General features: G+C 47.8%; 1 protein-coding gene across 1 annotated transcript in view; it reads left to right on the forward strand.

Annotated features, from left to right (window-relative positions):
• The first annotated feature begins 3,870 nt into the window (after positions 1–3,870).
• WNK4 (WNK lysine deficient protein kinase 4) overlaps positions 3,871–18,318 on the forward strand; it is a 49,446-nt gene continuing 34,998 nt past the window's right edge. Inside the window, exon 1 of the mRNA XM_033170015.1 lies at positions 3,871–4,115. The gene's annotated coding sequence lies outside the window, so the exon portion shown is untranslated. The remainder of the gene's footprint in view (positions 4,116–18,318) is intronic.

An 18,318-nucleotide genomic window follows, 5' to 3' on the forward strand; every position in this document is an offset into this window, starting at 1 on the left:
GAAACCAAGCAAAGGGCCTTCTTGGTAGTGGAGCCCGCCCTGTGGAACACCCTCCCATCAGATGTCAAGGAGATAAACAACTATCCGATTTTTAGAAGACATCTGAAGGCAGCCCTGTTTAGGGAGGTTTTTAATGTTTAACGCTGTATTGTGTTTTACTATTCGATTGGGAGCTGCCCAGAGTGGCTGGGGAATCCCAGCCAGATGGGCGGGGTATAAATAATAAATTATTATTATATATTATTATACATTATTATACATGCACAGCGGATCAGCACAGGAGGGGACGGAGGGGAGGCACCCCCCCAAAAAAAACTGGAAGAGCCAAAGGAGAAGAGGTGGAAGTCTCTCGAGCTGGAAAGCAAGCCACTGAGAATCATAGAATTACAGAGTTGGAGGGGGCCCTGAGTGCCATCTAGTCTGACCCACTGCCATGCAGGAATATGCAACTGCTCCTTATGGCTTCTTTTACTAGCCTTTCCCAGGTCGCTAAAAGAAATAACGATTTTCATTAAAAGGTGATGAGAAATACCTCAAAGATGATCTTTTGTTGTTGTTCAGTCGTTCAGTCGTGTCTGACTCTTCGTGACCCCATGGACCAGAGCACGCTAGGCACCCCTATCCTTCACTGCCTCCCGCAGTTTGGCCAAACTCATGCCAGTCGCTTCGAGAACACTGTCCAACCATCTCATCCTCTGTCGTCCCCTTCTCCTTGTGCCCTCCATCTTTCCCAACATCAGGGTCTTTTCTAGGGAGTCTTCTCTTCTCATGAGGTGGCCAAAGTACTGGAGCCTCAACTTCAGGATCTGTCCTTCTAGTGAGCACTCAGGGCTGATTTCTTTGAGAATGGATAGGTTTGATCTTCTTGCAGTCCATGGGACTCTCAAGAGTCTCCTCCAGCACCATAATTCAAAAGCAATTCTTCGGCGATCAGCCTTCTTGATGGTCCAGCTCTCACTTCCGTACATTACTACTGGGAAAACCATAGCTTTAACTATACGGACCTTTGTCGGCAAGGTGATGTCTTTGCTTTTTAAGATGCTGTCTAGGTTTGTCATTGCTTTTCTCCCAAGAAGCAGGCGTATTCTAATTTCGTTACTGCTGTCACCATCTGCAGTGATCATGGAACCCAAGAAAGTGAAATCTCTCACTGCCTCCATTTCTTCCCCTTCTATTTGCCAGGAGGTGATGGGACCAGTGGCCATGATCTTAGTTTTTTTGATGTTGAGCTTCAGACCATATTTTGCGCTCTCCTCTTTCACCCTCATTAAAAGGTTCTTTAATTCCTCCTCACTTTCTGCCATCAAGGTAGTATCATCAGCATATCTGAGGTTGTTGATATTTTTTCCAGCAATCTTAATTCCGGTTTGGGATTCATCCAGTCCAGCCTTTCGCATGATGAATTCTGCATATAAGTTAAATAAGCAGGGAGACAATATACAGCCTTGTCGTACTCCTTTCCCAATTTTGAACCAATCAGTTGTTCCATATCCAGTTCTAACTGTAGCTTCTTGTCCCACATAGAGATTTCTCAGGAGACAAATGAGGTGATCCGGCACTCCCATTTCTTTAAGAACTTGCCATAGTTTGCTGTGGTCGACACAGTCAAATGCTTTTGCGTAGTCAATGAAGCAGAAGTAGATGTTTTTCTGGAACTCTCTAGCTTTCTCCATAATCCAGCGCATGTTTGCAATTTGGTCTCTGGTGCCAGATTTACGTATAAGCTAAACAAGCAATAGCTTAGGGCCCCACTCTCTTGGGGAGAGAGTGGGGCCCTAAGCTATTACTTGGTTTTTAATGGAAAAAAACACCTGGATGTACATTTCCAAAATATAAGATAAAAAACAAATAAAATAAAACCTACATACAGCAACAGTGTTTTGTGTTGTGTAGGCTCCTATGATGTAAATAATGGGCCCCACCTGCCAACCTGCTCCCTAAAATATCACTGGTTTGCTCATTTCTATATATAGGGTGCCTACATTCTGCATGTTCAAATGGCTTTAGATATGTATTAGGTCCATAAATTACCATACAGCATATATTCAACACAAAAACAGCGACAATTTGTCGTTGACAAAGGACAGCTGGACATATAAAGGGCTCCCATTACCTTCAGTAGCTTAGGGCCTCATCAAGCCTAAATCCGGCCCTGCATTGCCCCCTAACCTTGACTCTGCCTGACCTGCTTGCTCTGAAGATAAAATGGCGGCCAAAAGGATCCACAGCCCCAAGACTGGCGGCTAGGCAGTGCCAGGCCCAGTCCAGGATCTCTGCTGCAAACCCCCCAACGTTCCCCCCCCCCGCAGTCTCTCCAATGCCTTATAAAACCAGAAATGGTCACAAGAAGAATCACACATCATTTCCCTGCAATAGGCACCTGTGGGTTTGAAGAGGCTTTGTGTGGGTTTGCTTTCCCCACAGAAAGCACCCTGAATATTAATAGTTTTTTTGTTTTTTTAGTAGAGCAAGCACTTACCATACCCTCCAGTATTTCTCCAATGAAAAGAGACATCCTAAATGTTTTTATGTATTTTGATTTTTGTTGGAAGCCGCCCAGAGTGGCTGGGGAAATCCAGCCAGATGGGCGGGGTATGAATAATAATAATTATTATTATTATTAAATAACAATAACAATGTTTTATGTGTTGGAAGCTGCACAGAATGGTGGCTTCCAACACATTATTTTATTATTATTCATTATATTATATTATATTTATACCCCACCGTCTGACTAGGTTGCCCCAGCCACTCTGGGCGGCTTCCAACACACATAAAAAACGCAATTAAACAAATAAAATCTTCCCTATACTGTACAGGGCTGCCTTCAGGTGTCTCCTAAAGGCTGTCTTGTTACTTATCTCCTCGGCTAGGGGGTTCCATAACTCCATGCCCGCCAACATTTCTCGGATGATTAAAATAAGAGACATCCTATGGAAAAGTGGGACATTCGGGGATCAAATCAGAAACTGGGGCGGCTTCTTTAAATCTGGGACTGTCCCCCTGGAAAATAGGGACACTTGGGAGGGTGTGCAAAAGGCGACTGTGGGTTAGAGGAGGCTCTGGGCGCGTTTGCTTTTCCCAACGAAAATGCCCTGGTTTTTCATTTTGGTTCATTTTTTGCGCGAGCGCAACAAGCACTTTCCCTTGCAAGAAACAGCGCTCAAACTCGCGTGGAAGCCCCGCCGCCACTTTCCCGTCCAGGATGGGCGCACAGAAGCATCCACGCCCAAGCCAGGAGGGGTGGCGGGTCGTGGCTCGCGTGGGGAGTTGGACGGCAGCGCGTCCTGGGCAGCTTGGAGAGGGGCGCCGCCGGGCGAGTGTGGGGAGGTGCCGGGTGTCTACCTTGGAAGAGGGGCGGCGGTGGGCGGAGGAAGGAGCCGGAGGGCGGGCGAAGGAGAGGCGGGGAGGCGGCAGGACGGTGCCTGGAGGGGGCGGTGCCGCGGCTCCCGCCTCCTGGTCTCCGGAGCGCACGTAGCGGCCGCTGGGCGCACGGGCTCAGTCGGCAGGCGCTCCTTCTCCGTCTCGGGTGCCTCCGCTCGCCTCGCCGTCCGATGCTCATGCTGCGGGCTCCCGATCCGGGCTCGGGCGCCGGAGCGCTCGTGGCCCAGCCCGAAGGGGCGGCGGACCCGGCCGGCTGCGGCGTGGACGACGAGGCGCTCCAAGCCGCGCGCCTCCGTGGCCGCAGGTTGTCCGGCCGCCGCGGCTCCAACTACAAGATCAGCCGCCGCAGCTCGGCAGAGCTGGCGGCGCTCAGGGGCTTCGACGGCGCCGACGCGCCCCGACGGGAGCTGCAGGCGGCGGCGGCGGTGGTAGCTCCGGCCGGCGCGCCGCCGCTGCTGCCGCCGCCGCCTCCCTCCTGCGCTCCTGCCGCGCCCGCGCCGGGGTCCGCGGGTAGCGAGAGCCCCCGCGAGGCCGCGCCGTCGCAGCCGCCCACCGAGCGCGACCACTGGGAGCAGGAGGAGAACGAAGAGGCCGAGACGCGCGCCGTGGCCACGTCCCCCGACGGCCGCTTCCTCAAGTTCGACATCGAGATCGGACGCGGCTCCTTCAAGACCGTGTACAAAGGCCTGGACACTGAGACCACCGTCGAGGTGGCCTGGTGCGAGCTGCAGGTTGGTCAGCAGCCGGTGGGGAGGAGGGTGGGTTTTTCGGAGTGTCCCGTTTTGCTAGGGGGTCCCGCTTTGATTTCAGCCGTCGCCTTTACCTTCTGAGAGGCTGAGCCTCTGGGATTTGCTGGCAGCTCGGAACAGGTGAAGAGGCGTGGAGGAAGAAGAGCGCCTCTGAGCGCGTGCAGAGTGAATTCCCGTCAGCTGCAACCACGACTTAGCCAGTTAGGGTTCCTAAGGGCTTTGAGGCTCAGGGAGTTTCCGAGACGCAGCCCCTCTCTTTTGGGGAGCTCAAGTGTAGGGAGAGGAAATATCTCGGGTAAGAGGTGCCACAAGAGCACAGCCCTGGGAACGGCAGTTTACCCTCCTCCGAGCTACAATTCCCAGCACACTTAACAAACGGCAGACCCCAGGATATATTTGAGGGGAAATGATGTGCTTTAAATGTGCAGTGTGGATGTGAAAGGTGTTGAATGTCAGGGTGTCTGAAGCTTTGAGACCCCTTGACTGTTGACTTAAGTTTTTTTCTCACTTAAATCTTTCTCGCTTTCTTGATGTCGGCTGGCACGGCTCTGTTTCGGACCCGCTGTAATGTCCCACCATTGCTTTCTTTCTTTACGCCCGTTCTCTGGAGTCTGGGAGTTGTGGTTCGCCTATTTATATGGGCTTAGTTCATTACCGTGATTTCAGAACAATAAAATTCTACTGCTCAGTGATGGAAAAAGAGCTCTAGCTGTTGGGTTCGAAAGTCGCCAGAGTGAATCACTGCTCCGGTTGTTCATTCATTCCCGGAAACATAACGCCGAGAATGGGCTGAAATATATATGTGCTGCATCCAATAAGCGTATTTCTAAGAAGAGGGGTTCAATGAATTAGAAATTGGGGGGTGGTGGTGGTTGTAGGGAGAACACTGTTAGAGATGGAAGAGACATTGTGGGACCAAGGTGAGAATTTCTGGCTTCTTCTGTTCATCTTGGTCAGGAGGGAGAACCAGTGGAGCTCAGGTCCAGATGAAGTGATGGAGAGGAACAGGAGCGCACACACACACACACACACACACACACACACAAATAAAATCTGCCTCCTTGGCTGGTTATGAAAAAGGAGGGCAGGAGATATCGCAATTTAATAACATGTCTTCTGCACAGCAAATGGTTGTATGGGCTTCTGTTATGCATCTCAGAGGGGGATTGCAAGTTTCTTTACCTGCTGGGTGTTTGTGCAGGTGCTATTGCTGGGTCACAGACCCTTGGGATGTAGCTGTCTGCCTGCTTTCGTTCTCTTCCTTGCTATTCTGGAAGATGGGAAGCCAACTCTTCCTCCAAAGGTGTAACAAAATAGAAAATTCTTTCCAGTAGCACCTTAGAGACCAACTGAGTTTGTTCTTGGTATGAGCTTTCGTGTGCATGCACACTTCTTCAGATACCAAAGGTGTAGTTCTCAAATCTGCATGATCATTGGGAAATGTACTCTGCATATACTCAGAGGCACACCTGCATTGTCACATTTATTTCAGGGCTGAGCCCAGATTTGGACGCTGAGGCTGGGCACAAGCCGATCCCTCTTTGAGACTAAAGTTGTTGCCGTTCTGTGATTATTCTGAGTGAGGCTGTTTCGTTGGCACAGCTTTCCTTGCTCATGGACTGGCATGGGGAGATGGCAACAACCTGGACTTTTGCCACTGCATCAGGGCTGGTCCCTGCAGAGCTTGATGCTGGCGTGGAGAGGCAATGGGGCTGGCAGCCGCTTTTGTGCAGGCTGTGTTTGCCAGAGGGATTAATTTGGAAGAGTTCAATGTGACTTGCTTGGCACAGCGAAATCGATCATGTGCCGTAAAGGTGTATTGAGGCAGACAGAGTCTCCTGCCTCCCTCAGTGCTTTGGGAAATGTGTGTTTGTGTGTGGTTGGAACAGGTGCGAGGAAGGGCGGAAGATTTTTATTGTGTTTCCAAAAATGGAAAAATTACACACCACCCCAGTTTTTTTTAAAAAAAAAATGCGTAGAGAATGTTATGAAAGCTTTTCTCTAAGGATAGGTAGCAAACGATCTAGCTCTGGAGACCCACCTAGAGCTAGAGAAATCCTAGGAAGTTGCTTGTCCAGGCACTCAAACTTTTTGCGCTTGTGCCTAAGAAGTTGAAATGTTTTTCTAATCCTAATTTAATACTGCCTTCCGCTTGATTGAGTTTTCTGGGAAATTCAAATGTCTATGTACCAACCGAAAGTTATCTGAATAGAAGATTTTTAAAACGTTCTCTGGCCAATATTAGTTCTACTCCCGAGTAGACCGTTTGAAATTAGAAGGCACCGGTGCCGTTTGAGCTCACCATGAAAGCCTCCCTTGTTCTCTCCTTGTTCTCCTTGAGAGGTGGCTGGAACTGAGTTCCTGTGGGTTCTGGCTGGAGGAGAAAAAAAGCCCTGGAAGGCATAAATAACTTGGGTATGTTAAGTTCAACAGGTCCACTCTTGAGTAGAACAACCCGATTTATTCAGAATGGCTCAGCTGGTAGAGCATGAGACTCGAGTCATGGGTTCGAGTCCCATGTTGGGCAAAAGATTCCTGCGTTGCAGGGGGCTGGACTAGATGACTCTCGTGGTCCCTTCCAACTCTGCAGTTCTGTGATTCTGTCCTTAGAGTCCAGTAGAACAGTCGCCCTCTGCTGAACATCGTTCCCATCCCTCGGACTTTCAGTGTGAACAAAATGTTATTTAAAATGAAGGCTCTCTCTTGCATTTATTAAACAGTCGAATCGGTCCTGCCGCTAAAGATCAGGCTGGTTAGCACGAATCAGGATGTAACATGCAGCCCTCTCAGCAATGCCCCACCCTCCCTCCTCGGTTCCCCTGTTCATATTCTCCCACCCTCCAAAATTTTACCTGTCCAATTCCTGTGAAAGAACACAGCCTTCTCTCCTGAGAAGAGTTTCTTCTCAGCTCTTGCCCCCACCCCAAGTTCCCCACCCCCCAAGCTCGGTATTCCCTCCTTCCTTCAGACCTCTGTCTCCGCCCATTCTTCCCCCAAGTTCCTGCTCTTCATCCTGCTTCTCCACTCTGGGCACCTTGCCTGTTTCCTCTCTACCGTCTAGGACTCCTTCCCACTGCACTGCTCTGCGTTCAGTCTTTCTGCCTGCTCGGGACCATTTCCCTGCTCTGGTCTTGCGAAAAGACACGGGGTCTCCTGTTTCCAGGTTCTGCGTGAGGTTTCTCCCAACCCAAATGAGTTTCCCCCTTCCCTCACAGAAGCAGCAATATCTGTTTGCAGTGCTTCTTGCAGGTAGAATGTTTGTGAACATTCCATTCCAAACCAGTCTCCCAGTAGCCAATTTGGGGAGAAGTAAGTGGGCCGCGATCTTGGAGGTTGACAAGTGCCACATTTTAGCCTATAAAATATACAAATATGAAGGAGTTGGTTGCGTTTTACGCATGTCCTCGCTTGCTTGAGGTCATTATGAGAGGCCAAGCGTTATGTTCCATTGGCGCATTGAGTTAAAATCAAGGAAGGACAGCTGAGGCTGGCATTTTGGAAATTTATTAGTGTTTAAGTTTCGCTCTTCTCATTCCAAGAGTGACTAGGGCTCATTGCAGTTCACCGGGCCCTGACTACACTGGGACGGTCCACGTGTATGTGGTAGGAGAATATGAGCTTTATTTTGCCCGGACGTTTCTTTTTCTACAGACGTTTGCATTTTGCAGCAAAAAATAAATAAATGGGAAAGAAGCAGAACTTTTCTCTGCAATGTGGCAAGTTTCAGAGGTGTGGCTAGTTTGATTTATTACAAGCGTGCGCACACACGAACTTGCATACTCAACTTGCGGCACCTTGAAAGACAAACAGATTTATTGTGGCGTAAAGCCGTGCTCTAGATTGAGTGCTGGATAAATTCAATCAAACTTTCCTCCCGAATCCTCGTTCAGCAATTCTGTGCGGTCTCCCTTTGAAGCTTGAAGAACGGCGATTTTCAGGTCAGCAGCAGAGCACTGGCTTCTGAATGTGATCGTTTTTTTTATTGATGTCCATTGATTGTTTTGCGAGGAAACGGTCAACTTCCAGTGTTCAGTGTGCCAGCCATCACAACCTCTTGAGGGAGGGAGTTCCATAGTTTAACTAGAATATTCCAATGAATTCTAGACTTATGAGAGAGGGAGAAAAAAGTTTTCTATCCAGTTTCTCCACCAACCCCCTGATGATGTTGGTTGCCCTTTCCCGAACCCTTTCCAGCTCTGCAATATCCTTTTTGAGTTGAGGCGACCGGAACCATACATGGTATTCCAAATGCAGTAGCACCATAGATTTTTTTATAACAGTGTTATAATATCAGCAGTTTTATTTTCAGCTCTTTTCCTAACGGTTCCCAGCATGGAATTCATTCAATGCCAGTTCAGGCTCCATTAGTATATTTGTGAAATTCATATATTCAGTATTAAGACACTTGTTTTACTGAATTTTACTGCTCGCCCGCTCAGTTTGGAAAGGCCTCTTTGAAGCTCCCCTCAGCCCCTTTTTGATAAATCCACCCCGAACAATTTCGTATCGCCAGCAAACTTGGCTGCTTCACTGCTCACCCCGAACTCCAGATCATGTGTGAACAAGTTTAAAAGAACAGGTTCCCAATAGTGATCCTTCGAGGATTCCACTTTCTGCATTTTTCCGTCTGGAGAGCTGCCAATTATTCCTGCCCCGTATCTCTTACTGTCGCACCGATGCCGACCTGACAGGCACTGTTTTCCAGTGGGGGGAAATAAAACTTCAAAGGCTGAAATAGATGAACTAGAACAGGGGTGGCCAACTCCCAAGAGACTGCGATCTTCTCACAAGTTAAAAACTGGCAGTGAGTGACCTACCCCCTTTTTGGGGGTTTGGGTCAAAGTTGTTGAGTTTTTTCAGGGAGGAGGTAAAATGTTGAGCTTTTTTTTTTAGGGGAGCCACAGTTGTTCAGCTTCTTGGGGGGGGGAGAGCCAGTGATTTACCAGTGATCTACCGCAGACGTCCAGTGATCTACCGGTAGATCACGATCTACCTGTTGGACATGCCTGAACTAGAATTTGCCAGTAAATTTGATTTTATTTACCTAGGACTCAATCAGGTCCAAGGTTTTCTCTCCCGCTGCAGCGTTAAGTAAGCACAGTAAAGCTAGGAAGATTGTGTTATCACTGTTGCCTTGAGTTGTCACTGTGCTTAACTTGTATACAGACTCAAAACAAAATAAAAAATAAAAAATTCCTTCCAGTAGCTCCTTAGAGACCCAACTAAGTTTGTTCTTGGTATGTATCTGAAGAAGTGTGCATGCACATGAAAGCTCATACCAAGAACAAACTTAGTTGGTCTCTGTCTAAGGTGCTACTGGAAGGAATTTTTTATTTTTTATTTTGTTTTGACTATGGCAGACCAACACAGCTACCTACCTGTAATTGTATACAGACTGTGCACCTGGCATTTCTTCATTTTGTATAAGCGTGCACAGACACACCCAACTGAAGACGACACCCGAAGGTGCCACGGGACTCTGTTTTTTGTTTTTCTTTATTGTCACCGCAATGTTTCTGGGAACCTCCTAGTCCTCTAGAAGCCCAAATAAAGATGATACTTGAGGATTCTTAAATCACCGGTGACTACGTAGACACTTTGCCTTCATCCTATCGGCTGTGGTTTCTTGGCCATGTCAAAAAAACCAAGAAAAAGGCCCCCTCAATTCCTTTTGTCCTATTGACTCACGGGTGCGGCCACCTGTCTTTGGTCTTTGCTCTCTGTTTATCCTCAAATTGCACAGAATAAGGTGTTGAGGCTACGCCTGGACTCATACATGTTGGGATGTTTAACTCCTGAATAATCAGAATAATCCCCCCCAAAAAGGTGAAGGCAGCAGCGTTCGAAATTAGCCAGGCGCATTTTGCATCTGGCTTGCAACCACCTGTGACCAAGTGAAGATGCCAGGGTGGTGCCTGACACCTCCACCATCTGGGGATCATTGGATCTGGACTGTTTTCACACACTTAATACCCCACCCTATAGAATTATATCAGTTATATTTTTATCTATACAATCAGGATGAATTTCTGGAACCGAAATGCGTTTTCTGTGCAGCCTGAGCAGGAACAGTCACCACTAAGAAAACGAGGTCAGAATAGGCCTATATACAGGTGAAACTCGAAAAATTAGAATATCGTGGGAAGGTTCATTTCTTTCAGTAATTCAACTTAAAAGGTGAAACTAATATATGAGATAGACTCATGACATGCAAAGCGAGATATGTCAAGCCTTTATTTGTTACAATTGTGATGATTATGGCGTACAGCTGATGAGAACCCCAAATTAACAATTTCAACTTTGGGGTTTTCATCAGCTGTGTGCCATAATCATCACAATTATAACAAACAAAGGCTTGACATATCTCGCTTTGCATGTCATGAGTCTATCTCATATATTAAACTCCAGTAGCTAATGAAAACAATTGCTTACATAAATGGACTTTTCCACGATATTCTAATTTTTCGAGTTTCACCTGTGTATATGTGGACTGTCCCTGGATCAAGTGACTTTTCTTTTTTCAGTTTTCAAAGCTCTTAACCTGGCTCAAGTTAGTCCTCTGAACTAGCCAGACATTTCACTGAGAATCAATCACAGTCAGTCCATCGTTTGGAAAATAAGGCTTTTGAGCCGGTTGGCCCCAAAACGGCAACTAGACATTCTGTTTTGGCTGTTTTGGGACTACAATTCCCATCATCCCTGACCACTGGCCCTGTTAGCTAGGGATGATGGGAGTTGTAGTCCCAAAACAGCTGGAGGGCCGAGTTTGGCCATGCCTGGTTTAAGGAGTCTTTCTGCACCTAGCTTATATATCTTGAGTTTCTAACACAGGAAGGAAGGCTACTTAAGGTCACCTTGAGGGGTGAGGGGTGCTAGCTTTGGATAGGTTTTTTAAAATGTTGAGATTTCCTGTTGTAATATGGCTTCTCAGTGCAGGCACCGAATTCATTTGGAACCAAAAGCCTCTTTAGACAAACGGTACTCAATGTACTAAATCGACATAGTGGCCATTTCCACCAAGTATTTTACTGTACATTGGTTAACAAGTTAAAAGCGGCAGCATCAACATGAGAAATACCTGTTGTTCCCCTTGAAAACGCAGTGCCAAAAAGCTTTTGCCAGACTCTTTGTTTTGAACAGATGGAATCAAAGGTTCAACTGGGGAGATTTGGGGGCATCCCAGTCCAAGACGGATTATCTATCTGTGGGGCAGCAGATTTAGTGAGTCGCGTTGCCCCACTGTATTCTTGAATGCCAGCTTTATTCTGATTTTAGAGAACTCTTTCCAAAGAGCAGTTAAGTATGAGGGAATGACAGGAAAATTAGGCTTTCTGGTACAAGGAACTGATCACCGTGTGGCTTTTGTTGTAACAACAACAACAACAACAACAACAACAACAACAAATTTTATTTATTCCCCGGCCAGGACCGGGCTCAAGGTGGCTAACATCAAAGTAGGATACATTAAAAACATAAATCAAACAATCGATTAAAATACATCTTAAAATCAAATTTGGAGCAGAATAAATTCAGATGGCAACCCATAGATTATAACTAAAGGGGATGGGGAACATTGAGTGCTCACCAGGCCCAACTGTTTGTGCTGGTCTTATATGAGCCGATGGAAAGGGTTAGGGAGGCCACTTACACACTGGGTTGTATAACAAAAAAGAGTGTGTTGGGGGGGGGGGTCAGACTGGGCCCTGACCAAAGGCCTGTCGGAACAACTCCGTCTTGCAGGCCCTGCAGAAAGATGTCAAATCCCACAGGGCCCTGGTCTCTTGTGACAAGAGCGTTCCACCAGGCAGGGGCCAGGACCGAAAAGGCCCTGGCCCTGGCTGAGACCAGTCTAACCTCCTAGGACCTCCAAGGTGTTATTGTTTGTGGACCGTAAGGTCCTCCGTGGGGCATACCAGGAGAGGTGGTCCCATATTTACGAGTGTAGGCTTCCAGTCCTGGGGAAATATATTTGGAATCCATTTCAATTCACTGCTATGGAGATGCCGCAGTTTCCCCTGTGTGGTTTGTTTTTAACAAACACTTACAGTGGTACTTTGGTTTACGAACTTAATCCGTTCCGGAAATCCGTTCTTAAACCAAAACCGTTCGTAAACCGAGGCGCGCTTTCCCTAATGAGGCCTCCCGCCGCCGGTGCCCTTCCACCGTTCAGATTCCGTTCTTAGACCGAGGTAAAGTTCTCAAACCAAGACATTATTTCGGTTTTGCGGAGTTTGTAAACCAAATCGTTCTTAAACCGGACTGTTCTTAAACCAAGGTACACTTGCATCGTGTTGGAAACGTGTGCCTTAAATGGACATCTTCCATGCGGTTAGTTTGTTTCGTCTTAGAATCATAGAATTGTAGAGTTGGAAGGGACCAACTAGTCCAACCCTCCCTGCAAGGCAGAAATATTTTTACCCAATGTGGGGCTCGAACCTACAATCCTGAGATTAAGAGTCTGACACTCTGCCAGCTTAGCTTCAGGCTAATTCAGCCAATTCTTTTCTGCTTTTGAATACGAGGGTTGTAGCCTGAATTTGGGGTCGTACGGCCCCGAATCTTCCTGGCAGGTGTGATTTACTGCTGTCCACAGTACACCCCAGCCCCCCCTGAGGCACGTGGTCTCAGCAGGGTCCCAAGTCCTTATTTGCTGGGTTGAGGGCTGGAACTGGACTCTCATATGACAATTGCGGTTCGGTTACCGTGTTTTCTGTGCTGATGTTCTGGGGCAGCTTGCTTTCTCTTTTTAGGGACGCGGGTGGTGCTGTGGTCTAAAGCACTGAGCCTCTTGGGCTTGCCGATCAGAAGGTTGGCGGTTCGAATCCCTGCGATTGGGTGAGCTCCCGTTGTTCTTTCTGTCCCAGCTCCTGCCAACCTAGCAGTTCGAAAGCACGCCAGTGCAAGTAGATAAATAGGTACTGCTGCGGCGGGAAGGTAGGCTAAACGGTGTCCCATTGTGCCAGAAGCGGTTTAGTCATGCTGGCCACATGACCCAGAAAGCTGTCTGTGGACAAACGCCGGCTCCCTCAGCCTGAAAGCAAGATGAGCGCCACAACCCCATAGTCGCCTTTGACTAGACATAACCTTTTTCTCTATTTGTTGCCCTAGGCCTGTTAGCCATCACTCTGGGGCAAAGTCTGGAGTATTGAGTAGACTACTACCAGTAAACTACATTCCCATGGGGCTGGTTCAGATTTCCTGCGCATCTGGCTCCATCCATTCCCAGAGGGGTAGTGCTGACCTCTGGGAGTGGATGGAAGTTTGGAAGACAGCACAAATGGGCTTAGTAACAGTCAGTGTTTTATTTACATATCTATTTAAAAGGTAGGTTCTGGGCCCGAGCTCTGGCTAAAGGCTGCGCCCTATGGCCCGTGTTCATAAATTTGCCAGGCACGTTTTGCTACTGGCATGGGCCCAGTTGCGACTGCAAAGAGATTTCTGGCCGCCGGGTTGGCGGCCTCAGTTTAAAAATCCCTGCCTTCATACTATTTCCACTGTGTGTGTGTTTCTCCTTCTTGAATACAAGTGAATTGTTGGAAGAACAAGCTACATCAAGCGACGCAGGTGAGATCACAGAATCGTAGAATTTTAGCTTTGAAAGGGACTCTGAGGGTCGCCTAGTCCATTTAGCACCTAGCTTATATAGCTGAGATTCTAACTCTGCCTATGACTTTGAAACCCTTCCTTTGTCCTCTAATCTCAGACATACAATGAGAGGCTTTGGGGCAGATGGGAGACGAGACACACACACTGCATATAATGGACAATTATGACTTCCAGTGACTTAAGGCCAAGCCCTATCCAGCCACTTGTTTGTTATCAGGCAGTATAGGAATATTGCAAGTAAATGAATATATAATCCTGCAGCAGCGTAGCGTTTCTTCCGTCTCCAATGACGCTCTTCGATTTGCAGATGTTTTTCAGGAGGCCAACTAAAAATAAGGAACATCTATCAAGCTTTTCCAAGTCTTTTTTTTTTTTTTAAGCAGTCCTTGTGCTGGGGATAAGCCTCTTGCACAAACACAGGATTTACTGTCACTTGTTCGCCTTTTAAAAAAATAGCTCTGTCCTATTTTCTCTTGCAGTTGATCATTATGTTGCCTTTTAAAACATCTGCGGCCAGCAAACCACAAACCTGAGCTATTGGGAACCCAGCCTCCCCATCCGAAAAGTTCTGGCTGGGTCTATTTCTGGTGTGCAGATGTAAATTTAAAGCATCGTTTTATGGCTGGCCTTCTTTTTTTGGGGGGTGGGGATGGGCAAAGAGGTAGTGAATACAGTCTGGAGCTGTCTAACCAATATTTGCTGAGGACGACTATTTTCTGCGTGTATTAATGGACACGGCAACCAGCGGATATTGGGTGCACCTCTGAGGGTCTCTAGAGAAAGGGGAACAGATTTGAGGCTGAGCTCTGGAGGCCCATCACCCAGAGGGCTAAACAAATATTTCAAATGCATAAATGCAAGCCTTAACACTTCCAGGTACCGCTCCCTTCTCAGAAGGCCTGGAATTATTTCCAGGCACCTGCATAAGGTGGGCAGATCTTTTCAGGCCTCAGTGACGGGTGCTGTGGTGAGATGACAAAGTCAAGAGGGCGACTTGTCACCTGGCACTGCAGGTTACAGCAGTGGTTTTCAAAGGGTGTGGCAGGAGAGGGTGGCAAACGTGGCTGGGAGATTCGAGGGCAATCAATATTCTATTAAGGGAATGATTTGTGTTCCTATGTAACTGCATTGTTTTATTCTTTCTGGATGTCCCACGATCATATTATAAAGTAGCTGTGTTCTGTGTTATAAATCAAGCACTGCCAGGAGTGGTTTCTTTTTTATTGCTTTCCAATTTTCTTAGCAAAAAAATAAAAATCAGTGCGGCACGAACAAATTTTTGTTCTGGAAGCGTGTCCCAGAGGAAAAAGCTAGAGAGCCACCGAGTTATAGGCTCTGTACCTCAGAGGCTTGGAACGGATAACAATGCTTCAAAATAAGACAGAAATAAATGCCATACTCTTCTTCTATGATACCTCTCCCCAGCTACTTAAGCTCAGTCGTCAAATAGCTGCCCGGGTGGTGGGTGGCCTCCCTGGAAATGGGAAATGCTGGCAAGGGTCTCTGTGTCTTAGTTTCAGGGCTGATATTGCTTCCACCGTGAGGCTCCTGGTCTCTGCAGATGGGGTGCAAGCCCTGGGTTTTAAACTAAACTAAACTAAAACTAAAAGAGATTCCAGGCCTCAAGTTTGCTTTGAAGTTGGATCTTGAGGCCTGGAGACCCTCCTCTCCCCAATGAGTGTATTCATGGGATAGAAAGGGAGAAGCTGAAGGGATCTTTCATTTTTTAAAAAAATTAATACAACACATAAAAAGGGGTTTGAAAAAGAAGGAAGGAAGGAAGGAAACAAAACAAAACAAAACAAAAGGTAAGGGTTAGGGACCCCTGGCAATTAAGTCCAGTCGCGAACGACTCTGGGGTTGCGGCGCTCATCTCACTTTAAAGGCCGAGGGAGCCGGCGTTTGTCCGCTTCTGCAGACAGTTTTTCTGGGTCATGTGGCCAGCATGACTGAGCCGCTTCTGGCGAAACCAGAGCAGCGCACGGAAATGCCGTTTACCTTCCCACCGGGGTGGTACCTGTTTATCTACTTGCACTGTGTGCTTTCGAACTGCTAGGTTGGCAGGAGCAGGGACCAAACAATGGGAGCTCACCCCATCGCAGGGATTCGATCGGCAAGCCCTAGGCTCTGTGGTTTAACCCACAGCGCCACCCGCGTCCCATAAAACAAAACGTATATATCACCAAAACAGTTGTTAACGGTTAACACCATGTCCAAAAGACTGATACTGCTGCATTGGAAAGATAAATGTAAATGATTAAGAAATTGCATTAGAAGGATTTCTGTAATAGAGTTTGATCTATAACGCAGTAGAAAAAAGGGTTTGAACAAGAACACTGTGGAGATGAGGGTGGGAAGTCAATTTATGGAACTATGCAATTATTGGAAGTCAAATGGCGAAACTTTAGAAACGGAATAAAAAAATTATAGTACAAAAAACAAAGAAAGATAAATGCACGGCTCCGTTTAGCCAGTGGATTGAAGACCTCACTACGCTTGCCCACCTGTGAGGCGATTGCTCATAGGCGTAGACTTTGCGTGGACAAGTGTAATGGAATTTGGAACTGGTTTATGCAAAAAAGCAGTAGGTTGAAAATTGCAGGTGTTCACTGGGCTCAAACCTAACCCACGAGTAAATCCCAGTTAATCCCATTTATCTTCTTCTGAGTCTTTTTTATCCTTGTGAAAACTGCCGCGGCCTACTAGAACCCAGCTAGGGGTAGTGTGTGTGTGTGTGTCTTCGGGTGTCATTGAAGGAAGGAGTCTTTCTAGGCTTGGCATTCTCCCTCTTGTCTAATCCTGATTTATCTTGCTCTCTCCCTTCCTCTTAGAGCTTCGTCTATATCACATTACCCAGGGTTGCAGCAAACAGCGTCAGCCAAGTGTCATTTCTCCGGGCAGCTGTTGTTTGCACCCAGTGCCCTAGCTGGGCAGGGGGGGCTCTGTGTTAAAATATATAGGGGCAGGCTGTGGTCCTTAGCTCTAGAGAGGAGTATGCTGCCTGCCTTCCAGCGCTCAGAAGGGTTTTTCAAGGAAGAACATGGGATGCTGCCTTATACCAAGTCGGACCGGGACTCGAACCTGAGACCTTCTGGATTGCAAAACGGACGCTCTGCCCCTCAGCCGTGGCCCTTCCTGCAGAGAGGCATAGAGCGAAGCGCCTGAAAAACAGAAATAACTGGGTCCGCTTTCTGACACAGGGTATTTGTCAGAACGCTCTGCAAATAAAATAAAAAAAATCTATGGAAATGAGAAACTGTCATGCAAGCTAGTCCTCTAGGGTGTAGGGGTGGTTGTGGACTAGCAGCCTGAATAGTCAATTTTAGCCTATTGAACCCTAGCATGTCAATTTTAGCCTATTGAACCCTACCTTGCAGTATTGCGGCTCAGTTTAAAGCGAACCATCGCTCAGGACAACCCTGGTTCTGAATCTTGCATCTCCGGTAAGCGGCCTTGGGCAAGTCACTCATATTCCCTCCCTCCGTGGGTTGGATTTGAACCTTGGTCTCTCAGGTCCTAGTCCAGCACTGACCACTGTACCGCACTGCCTCCTCTTTCTCCAGGCGGGGACACTTTCAGCTTCCTCCTCCTCCTCCTCCTCCATCTCCATATTGCCCCTGTAGCATTCAGCATGGAGAAGGACGGGGACAAACTTGGAACCAGGTGGTTCTGGCACATGTTAAGTCTCCCTGGCTTCCACCCTACTTTTCCCAATGGGCACCAGCGTATGGCCTATTTTGGGGAAGAGGAAGCAAGCGAATCCGATAGGGACAGGCGTATTATGTCCAGTTGGTTCCCTGAACAAATAAAAGCCGGAGGGGCCTAGCTCAACCTTGTGTGAAATGAGCCTTGGCCACGTTGGTTGTCACAGCAACTTTGGAGCCCGGCTGGGATGCAGATGGAACCAAGAGGCAGGCCCCCCTGTTTCACGGCGCAGAGAGTCCAATTTCAAGCAGCAGCGAGCTCAAGAGCCGAGCAAAATCCATGTTGTACTCCCGTGTGTGTGACCTGTGCCACAAAACTCAGCAGGACTTGTAGAGAAGCGGCGGACGTCTTGGCGGGAATAGGGAGAATCTCCCGGGGCAAGGGGGGAGCCTCCCCAGGATAGGAGCCGATCGGGGGTGAGCTCTTCCAGGGGTGGGAGTAGGAGGCCGGACGGCCCCACACCTTCCTTCCAAAGGGGCAAACTGCCACTAAAAGGCGGCCGTCTAGACTTGCGAACCGTAAATCCCAGGAATCTGAATGACTTCAGAAAGCAATTAAGCGTTCCCTTTTCCCCGAAGATGTCAGGCTCTAAACTAATAGCTTCTGGCAAGCTTGTCTGGCAGTGAGGTGCCGGCTGAAGAAGAGGAAGAAGCTTATTCTATGCCTTAGGCCGGATTAGGGGACAGAGCTTCCAGGGTAGAGGGTGTCTCGTCTTGGATGGCTTTCATGCAGCTTTTTTTTTGGAGGGGGGGCATAATGCTGATGCTAAGGGCCCCTCCATATGCCCTTTTAATTTTGCGTTCTTGATCATCTGTGCTCGCGAAAGTATCAGGGCGGTTCTGTGCAGATCTCACTTTCAAAACTGCTCTTACAG

This window comes from Lacerta agilis, chromosome 14 (assembly GCF_009819535.1).
Source record: "Lacerta agilis isolate rLacAgi1 chromosome 14, rLacAgi1.pri, whole genome shotgun sequence".
In the NCBI taxonomy this organism is placed as follows: Eukaryota; Metazoa; Chordata; class Lepidosauria; order Squamata; family Lacertidae; genus Lacerta; species Lacerta agilis.